The sequence below is a fragment of the Manduca sexta genome, chromosome 8 (genome assembly GCF_014839805.1).
Source record: "Manduca sexta isolate Smith_Timp_Sample1 chromosome 8, JHU_Msex_v1.0, whole genome shotgun sequence".
Taxonomy (NCBI): Eukaryota; Metazoa; Arthropoda; class Insecta; order Lepidoptera; family Sphingidae; genus Manduca; species Manduca sexta.
This window is the reverse complement of record NC_051122.1, coordinates 9,147,315-9,158,121: the sequence shown is the minus strand read 5'-3', so window position 1 is coordinate 9,158,121 and position 10,807 is coordinate 9,147,315.

Genomic DNA, 10,807 nt, shown 5'->3' with positions numbered 1-10,807 from the left:
TATCATACTTCTGTCGCTTCCTCCATCAATTTTTTCATGCCGGTTCAGGGTACTTTTTACCGCGGAGAGAATCTTCAATATTATATTACGCAACGAGGAGATCGAATCATGGTCGTATCGAGCACGCAAACTATTAACGACGCCACCTAGCCAGTCTAGCACACTATTAATACCCCTACTCGGTAATAATTAATAATTTTTCATAAAATGCAATTTCAAACAAACTGTTTAGTGTCTGTTTTAGTTAGGAAGATCTAACACCTGGAGTATTTAAAATTTGGGTATATATTTTTCCATTTCTAGCATCTGATTACAGTGTAATTAAGTTTTAAGTGCACAGCGACGATAGCACAGTTGGGCGTGAAACGGACTGCCAAGACGAATGTAGGCAGGTTCGAATCCCCAAGGCACATACATACCTCTGACTTTTTAAAAATAATGTGTATATACTATATGAATTAATGCTTGCTTTAACGGCGAAGGAAAACATCATGAGGAAACCCGCATATCTAAGAATTTCACTGTATGATTTTTTGGGGTGTGTGAAGTCTACCAATCCGCATTAGGTCAGCATGATGGACTAAGGCCTACTCAGTATATAATACAGGGCTGATATTATTATTATATACACTTTAAGACCTTCTGAATAGTTGCGGCTTCGAATCCTTAATGGACTGCCCACGTCGAATCCTTCAGTACCTCAGAGACCAAATTAAGGAGTCCCGGTTGCTAAAGGGCAGCAATCGTTAAGCCGTCTTAATGCTTTATATACCGGAAGTATGCACCGCTTCAAGCGATTCCTCAGGTCATTCTCTTGGGTAATATTATATCATAGTATAACGGTCTAAAATGTATCTTGAGAACGGATTGGTCCTTAGGGTACGACATGGATGGTGTTTATTCAAAGCAAGAAGCAACTAAAATAGTTAAATTGGCTCTTAAACGTCGGTAGAAATATTAATAAAGTTAAAATAATGAGGGATTTTAATATTCTTTAAGGCGTGGATCCCATAGCGTCCAATTAGTTTAAGAGTGTTTCTTTTGCCGCTGTACCGATGCAGTTGATTTATTTTATAGTAAGTGTATATGCTAAGTATTTCTTAATGGTCTAGCGGAGTTATGCTGTGAATCGTGAGGTCGTTGTTGAGTGTTTTGACTTTAATTCAGTTTTGACAACAATATTTTTCGATTCGGAATACGCACCTTGGTGCTAAGTTTCGAATTTTCACTCGATATGGCAATAAGCTCGGTCAATATCACACCGTGATATGACCTAAGCTGAACATGAAAAATACACAGTATCAATATTAAAATATTAAAGGTGTTGTTATTACTACGTGTTGGTCTCAGCTTTGGCCGCGAGAACCTTTCGTAGTATAAAAGTCCCCGTATCATTGTAGTGATTTATAACGCTACCAAGACACCTGCGTCATCTATTTAAAAATCTCATTAATAATCCATCATTCCTCGTGGAAGAAAATAACCTGGATAAAAAGTAGCCTATGTGATAATCTAGGACATTGAGTATCGGTGTGCCAAATTCTATCCAAATCCGTTCAGATATTTCTGTGTTTACTTTTAAACATCCAAACTTTCGTGTTTATAGGTACAATATAAGTAAGATTGCAAGATAAGAAGTAAGATACTGGCTTCAATTTTAACACTATAGTGTAGCACACGGTTGCTTTGTAACAAATATATACAAACAATTATAGCTTGGACTAGTAAGTTAATATTATAGTTCATAACGTTCTTTCTAAATCTTAGACATGAAATTAAAACGTCGATTCCAGTTACTCTAATATATTTTTAATAGTAGCCAATATGTATGCTCTCGACCGCATCTTTTTGACATTTTTTTTACTTGCAAAGTAATGTGGGCATATTTATGTGACGTACCTTTTATATTTTTAATTGATTTCAGTCTTGTTTGTTAATGTTCTCTCCACTACCTTCTCTCGTTGTGTACACCTACCTCTTTAGTCCCTGCACCACCTAAAGACTGGTAGAGAATGCCTTCGGCATTAAGTCCGCATTTATACTCTTTGTATATAAAGTGTAATAAATAAATAAATAAAATAATTTGAGCCCACTGCACCTGATAGTAAGTGGAATGGGGTCCAATCGAATATCGACTGACCTGAGATGATTACCCCTCGACAATTATACCGACCTGTTGGAACCGGATATTATTTCTCTTACTGGTTGTCTGATAGAGATTGCCTCGAGCTATAAGACCGCCAGTTGTACCTTCTCTCTGCCTTTATTGTTATGTAATCTTAAATACAATGTTTTTGTTTATGGTGTAGAATAAAGCTTTAAAATTAATAAATTTCTCAAATGCAAAAGGCCCCCTTATTCTATTTCTCTGCTTTATAAATAGTTCAGTCTCGTTGCAGTTTCTCGCTTTGCCGATTTCGTCCACGTATGGCCTGCACTCAAGTTTCAAAGCAAGTGCACTCATCTCACGAAACATGTTATTTTTATTTGAAAGTAAAACCATAAACAGCTCTTACGTCGTAACTCTTTCCCTTTAGTTCTTGATAGCCGCTAACGTTAAATGCTAATAAAACATTTTATTTTTATTTTTGTTTGGAATTGTACCTTATCATTAATCTGTGTTCATAGGAGTGTGATAAATGGCTCGGGGTCTTGACATATCTTTCTGGATAATAAAGCATCGTCCCAATTTAGCTGAGTATTCCCCTGATAGGCAACGGGATAAATTCTTTATTCCAATAATAAGCAATCATGGTGCAATTAGGGAATAAAGAAGGCGATGACCTACTTTTTCATGAAGGATTCAAGCAGATGGGTGTTGGATTTCGTTCGTTAATTGCCTGTCAGTTAGTGAGGGTGGTTATCAATATTTCTGAAATTGTAGTTTTATATGCGACGAGGTTGTGATGGTGTAACACTTACGGAATGTTTTTTTTTTAAATTATGTTATAAACATAATACGGGTATAATATAAGGAACATAGAATAATACAGGGTCATTTGATTTTGCGTTACTAAATGAAACCACCTTTGCAGACATTGTGCTAAAAATCATCCAAATATTTTCTTCAAAATCCTGGTTTTGCTTCTCAAATTTTAAAATTAACCTGGATTTTCGAGAACACAGGGCGGTTTTTCTTTAATTATTTTCACGCTTTACCATGTAGTTAAAATTAAATTGGGCATAGTAGAACCTTTAAAATCTAACGCGAGAATATGATTATTTTTTGAGTCACAAATGTAAAAATTTTGATTATATTTTGCTAATAAATATACGAGTAAATATAAAACACATATGTTAGTCATGTCACTATTCTGCGGTATACGACAATAGGTATTCACACCACGTCTTCTTCTGCAATATGTATGCGGAATTTGTGCTTCACTTCCTTATCCTTTAGAATTTTAAATTGTGCGACAAAAGCCAATATTTTGACACTATTTTTAGTAAGACAAAAACAAAACATTATAAAAAATATTAAATTATTCTTGATAAACTTGCTGTTGTGTCTGGGTAATTGTAGCGACTTGCTGAGCCTCTTCTTAGTTTTATGATTAACCCACAAATATTGTATTTATTCTATAAAAAAATGGTAAAAATGAATTATATCAGATTAAATAAAGACATTGCTAATAATAATATGAATTGATTATATATTTCTGTTTCTATACTTACTTATGATTATATTTGTTTGCATGTATTTATATTATAATTATATATTTTGTACACTTTACGCTTCCCTATATTTTTCCCGTTTTCCCTTGTATTCATTCCGTGGCTTTCTGTAAGAGTTTGCCTCAGCGATAAGAACACCGTTTGTACTTTTTTCTCTTTACTTTTTGTACTATTTAGTTTAAAATAAAGTATTATCAGTGTAAATAAATACCATTGTATCCGGTCAAAGCTGAGTTACTTTAATTCAGAGGAAGCCCATAACGTGTGATCTTTTACATGCAAGTGTAAATTAATAGCCATTAACTTTGAACCGATATGACGGTATTGAAAGTTAGATCAGAATAATCCATGCTCTTAGTAAATTTCAAAGGAACTGACCTTTGAACTTAATGGTCCTGTACATTAACGTTAGGGATCATTCCTAAAAGGGTTACGGGAGTGATATGAATTACAAAATATTTTCAAATATCGATACTACGTGTATGTGATATTGAGTAGTATTATTACATATTTTTAAATCACAGACTTACAAACCAGAAATGTGAAGTTATAAAAACGCAGATTGTTCAGGAATAATGAAATAATACTAAATACTATACAAAGAATAATCGGTTTAAAATAGCGAGAATATGTAGCTCATTATAAGATGGTGAATATACAACCTTCAAAAAACTCTAGAAAAAACCTGTAGGAAGGTAATTTTCGCATATCATCTAACCGTCATATAGCAAAAGTTCGAATTATAAAAAAACGGGCTTGAAAAATAATTCATTAAATATAATATACGCTAAATATATTTTAATCATAGTGTTGTCTTTGTCATCTCCTAATAGATGGCAGAGACGGCACGAGGTTTAAAATATATGTACCGTTTATTTAGTATTTTGTCATGCAAGCCAGTCTAAGTTTCAGAACAACGTGAAACTTTAAAATCTTATAAACTATTGCAATAAAAACTGTGTGTCGAGTGTTGCAAACGTCGCGCGCCTGGGACACGGAATTCTCGAGGCAATCTTTAAATACGTGATAGAAATTTCATGCGCAATTTTGATGCCAGTGTTTTGTATAGGGAGCTTTAATACTAGTTTGTTGAATATGTTAGAACGGAGTATTTGTAGGATACAAATAATGGAGTATTTGAATTGAAGGATAAAAAAATTGATGAATTGATAATCGTGTAAAATATTTGTTATTATTTTTATGGAAGTGCCGGAATCGCTAATTGTTTTCTCATTTGATAAAGCCAAGGACTTAGATATGTCGACAGAGATATTGGAGTATGAAGATTTTAATTCCATTAATGAGTATAGATTGCACATATTATTTTGTTTTTCCCTAATGTCTAAGAACCAATAACAAATCCTCAAGTTATTGCTTCTATCAAAAAACGTATCTGATTTAACTGCTTATAAAATATAGTTCAAAGAGGTTTCATTTAAAAGACGACAATTTTAAAATATTTCGATTCCTGATCGGAGATCGCTGCATCGCCTAGAAAAAATAAATTGAATAACTTCTCCTGGAACAGATGATAACAAGACGCCCCGGGCTTTAAGCGTTTCAAATAACAAATCTGAAGTGAGTTTATGCGGATAATCTTAATAGATTGTTTATCTCACGAAAAGAAACAGTACTCACTAAGCATTTTTTATATTTATTTTATATTAAAATATATAAGCCATTAAACTAATAATTAAGTTAAAATAATTAGCATTTAGTTTTTTAATACATAGTATTTAACCGAAAATATGTGGCAGTGTTTGAAGTAACATTATTTTGCCATTCAGATTATTATGATATTTGGTTTGTTAATTTGTTTCAAAAACTGATTTTAATTGAGGACATTTAAGTAAAAGCTAATCCGTTTTCAGAAAAACAACACATTTTAATATTATATATGCCTGTTTAATAAATTTGATAAATAACCTTAATGTATTCAATATCATTCGATCTGAAATGAAAAATAATAATTAAAAACATTTCCAGATAATAACGGTGGCACATAAAAAGACCTCGTTAAAATTATAAATTAAAGGCTTAAATAAAAGTTACGCGGTTTCACGCATTGTAGACTAGAAAACTCTTTGCGAATCTCGCCACTCAACTATCTAGCAAAGCTCGACCCCTCTGTTCGGCAGAATGGGTTTTAAATAAGGTAGGATTCTGCAGACTGGTGTATTCCTGAGGCTCAAGTTATTTTGGTCGGTTGTTTACGGTGAAACGGGGCCATCTTCCGAGCTGTCGCGATGACCCGGCCTCTAATAATACATTTCATCCCAGTTTCATAGCATAGCCCGTTGTTGTAATGTGTCTACGACGTAGCTCGGTGCTACGGCTGCTACGCCTGCTACGGTTACTTCGTAATTATGTACGTATTGCTACGCTCATTTTTTATTATATCTTTTTCGTTTTAACAGGCCGTAGTGTAGTGTAAATGGGGCATTGTCTTCATTTGTCGCGATGCAACAGTTCCGAGTTGATGGTTTCTTTTGTTTTTATTTATTTGCAAGAGTGAAGAGACGTAGCGTACGCATGTATATTGCATGGTTTTGGATAATGCATGAATGAATTGTTATTAAGATACAAGAGAATACACTTAACACTTAAGATATAAGAGCAGTGGCATAGCCCGTTAGTTCTGATTTGAGATTTGTCTTAGAGTAATATTAATCGATGAATAACGATGAAACTGAACGATATTTTAGCTGAGAGTCTAATTTAGCTTTCTATTATACTTAAGTTTAAAAAAAAAGAACATTAATTTTGTTTATCCGTGTTGAAAACAACACCCGTGTAATATTTAGGAGTAAGTTTATTTTATAAATATTCAGTTACTATCTCGATATATATAACAAATGGTTTTCACGACCACTCGTACGTTGTACGCACATAAAAAACCGCGTGAGTTTTATGACTTAACAAAGAATATTAAGAATACATACAATATACGCGTGAAACTTTCAAATAAATATGTAAAAACCCGTCGGCAAAGGATCATTTGTACAACATGTTACGAACTTCATTTAAAGTTGAGGTTGAATGTAAGAAGTTCGGTAAACTTTGGTTTAATCTTAAAACCGTTGAATATGGGGGTAAAGAGGTCGTAACCTGAATTGAACTGAGATAGTATCTGTCGATGTATGAATGCAGTCACCGAGATGGATCAGGGCATATCAAACTTATTGCGGTTTTGTGAATCGGATGCGCTTGACCGCATAACAGTTACTTTTACTTGCCAAAATAATTATAAGTGTGTGGCGGTATAATCAATTCATACACCGCCATCTCGTCAACATCGCTAAAAGTGATAGATAATTACAACGGAATGTGCATGATTCGTAAAAGAAAAGGAATATTTTTTAGACAATTATAAAATAAACATTAATAGATGAAGTTAAATTTTTTACGTCCAGTTCAGAAAGCAGTTTCTCGCAGAGAAGAACGGGCAAGAAACTGGTGTTGCTCTTTTCAAAATCAGTGCAAAGATATTAAGTATATAAAATGGATTAAATGCCTATAGATTAAACAATAGCTCAATAAGCAGACGAACAAGTAACTAATTTGATAACTTCATAACATTATACAAACGTACGCATACACACACTATGATATTATAGGCTATCCTGTATAATAATAATATATATTTTTAATACATAATATGTGACACTAAAAACATAAAATAAAGGCATAGCTTAGTGTGGGTAACATCATTAAACCGAATTATGTACTTAACTATAATGTGGATAAATACATTTTATTATTAACACGTTCCATTGCGAAACATTATTTTATTAATTCATTTAATATAAAATTCTTAGTTATAGTACATATTTACTAGCGTTCTTAGCTAATGAGGATAGAAAGACAATCAAGTGCTACTAGGCAAGATCCTGGCACACCTCTGCCACTTTTCCCGGCAAAATGACCCCTCAGTACCTGATGGTAAGTGGAGTGGGGCCTATTGTAATGTCAACTGACTAGAGAAGATTACCCCTCGACAGTCGACACAATTATGCCGGCCTGTTGGAACTAGGATATACACAGGCTGATCCCGGAACACGACACTCTTACGTAGCCCACTATGGTGGGTTTGAACACCTTCTGTACGGTGCTCGATATCCGGGCGGATACAAAATATACCCTAACCACCTGCGAAATACATTTCATACATTTTCCTCATTTAATATTTAATTTCCCAAAACATATTTTATGAAGTCAATTCTGTGACTTTAAGATTTCACGTACCAAATTGCATGTCACTTGCATCCAACGTTTCGTAATCTTCGTTGCCAAATTGCCAAAATAAAAGATGTGGCACGAATCTTACTATTATGGACTAGTTTTTGTGAAGTTTCGCTGAAATTGTCGAGTAAGCTTTAAAAGAGCTTCAAAAAGCTACGGTTTAAGTCGATTTTCTTACTAAATGTCGTGGGCCATGCTCTACGTCTCATTGTAACTGATTTTAATTAAAGTAATTAATTTTACTGAGTGAGATTACGCGCTTTTAAATACAATAATAATTATTAGGACTAGCATTCTTATACAAAAATGTGGCTTAGGAAAAAGGTGATCTAAATTTATTAAAAGAATTTGTCTTTTACTCAAGGTTTATAAAAAAATACCACAGAGCGTGACCTCAGAGTGTCTGTGTGTGTGAGTGAGTGAGTGTGTATGTTTTATGGTAAACGCTAGTGTATTAATATGTAATAAATTGTACACATATTTAAAAGTGTGTTTGGCTCTTATTTGTGTAGAGTTAGGCGTCCGCACATTATTATACACATACATGAATTTCGTTATGCAAAACGTCTACAAGTTATACAAAGTAAATATTCATGGTAGCCAGTGGCAGGTAATAATTGTAACGTTATTTCGTTTCTCACTAAGATAGGTAAGGTTTAGCGGGAAATATAATATCAGCCCTGTATTTTATATTATCCCACTGCTGGGCACGGGACTCTATTACTGAGAGGCTTTAGTCTACCACGCTGGCCTATTACGGGTAGACTTCACTTACCTTCGAAATTCTTATGGAGAAATCAAAATGCATATTTTCTCACCATGTTTTTCTTCACCGTAAAGCAAGCGATAAATCACAAAGAAAAGACACATAACTTAGTAACTACAGTATGATCATATCTTGACCTCTCAAAGGCTGGGTCAGTGACCTGATATGGGTAACAGGAAGTTGTTAGTTAGTAGCTTGGCACCGAGGTCTAGAATATATTTATAAATAAATTGCCTACGCCAACTAAATTACTTCTTGGGCTATGAGTGTCCACAGGGAGGTAGTTTCGTTTACCAGTGCTGTAGACATCAAACATGGTATTTAATCGTCAGTTATTTTGAATTATACTGTAGATTAAGCTGCATAGGTGTTGAGGGTTGATTGCAGAAGGTTCTAGATCTGCTCAAATTTCAAACTTATGTGATTTTGAAAAGCAGATCGAAATTATAAAAGAGGCGTTTATATTATGGCCTAACGTTTTTACTATTAGTTCATAAATGGAACGTGTTCTAATTCTGAAAAAAAAAACAGCTAACTAAACAAAGAAAAATTAACCTTATCGTGTAGATCACATACATTCACCGTTGTATATAGTTTTTCTAATGTGTTATTTTATTTGTAATTTTAACACGAAGGCATAAAATATTTTTAGCGAAGCAAAATATCAGTTAATTAAAAATTAAGACTATATACAATGCTAGGCCGTATATAAGCGACAGCTAATGAGTCTGAACCGCATTGTGACGAAAATAGACGGCTAGATGCTGTTATTCTGCACAGAATTCTGGAAGTCATTATATTTCCCAGGCATAATGTGCTATGCAAATAAATTAAAATGAATAGACTTAAAACATTAGGTATAAAAGACCATTTTAGAGTGTCCGACATGCATGGTTTAATCGGTTTAGCTGGCTTTAAAATGAACGATTTCAGGTGCTATTCTTGTGCTACTAAAATTATGTATAGATCGGCAAATATTTGCATTATTATTGTGCAATGGGCGTGCAAAAGCGTTTCATCGCATTATACACCTTTAATGAAGCCTAAGCCGCCAAGCACAGGCGAAGAGTTACATTTACCGAAATTGAACCCGACGCAACATATATGTACACTGTACAGACATGCATGAATGCGGCCTATAAATCGTTGCAATGATAATTAGATATGAAAATAAATTATGATAGGGAATTCGATAGGGATCGGGTTATATGGACCATTCGCTAGTGTCACCAGGTCGGATTTTACACACACACACACACACACATACATACACAATATCAGGCATTCATATCCGAAGGGGTATGCCGCAACCACGGCACCCACTTTTCACCAATTGTGTTCCGTTCCATGATGTGATAGGGGGCGAGGCTATCATCATATCAGACACAAATTCCAGACTTCGCGCTGATACGGAATAGAAATACCCAAATATCAATTTGCCCTCGCTTTTGAGTTTATTTTAAATGAACACGAATAAACTATGTTAATATTTTACTTTTCATATTCACGGTAGTTTTTGCAGCGACAGTTAAAATCTAGAAATAACAGCAAGTAAATTAAGTTATTTACGGCTTTATATTTCCAGTTCGGGTTTAAAATAGGAATTTCGCAGCAACTAGTTTTGTTCCGAGTGAATCTCGGTTAGCCATCAACTAAAATAAAAGGGGGTGTTGTGCGCACGATTGTATTTGAAGTATATTATTATTGCATTTTACGGCATAAGCACTTCATAGAATAAGTGGTAATTTGACTTGTTCCTTGTATAATGTTTATGGACCTTTTGTAACTCAGCTATTGTTTAAAGACTTTTTTAGAGTTATATTTAGTAGTGCTGTAATAGAAATAAAGATATAGTAAGATAGTAAGATGATATTTAAAGATAAAAAATAAGAATTTTGGACTTGATTTCATCTTACCAAAAATAAGCTAGATATTATTTATAACCTGATCACTACCTTTTACATAAACCTAAAATCTCCACCTTTGTATAAAGAGTAGGTTTAAACAAATTTTTAAACAGTTTTATACTCATTCATAGAAAACACATAAAGGCATATAAAGTCCATATAAAAGCCCGTTCTACTACATTATTTAAATTGTGCCTCTAAAATCGAGTCCGGCTAC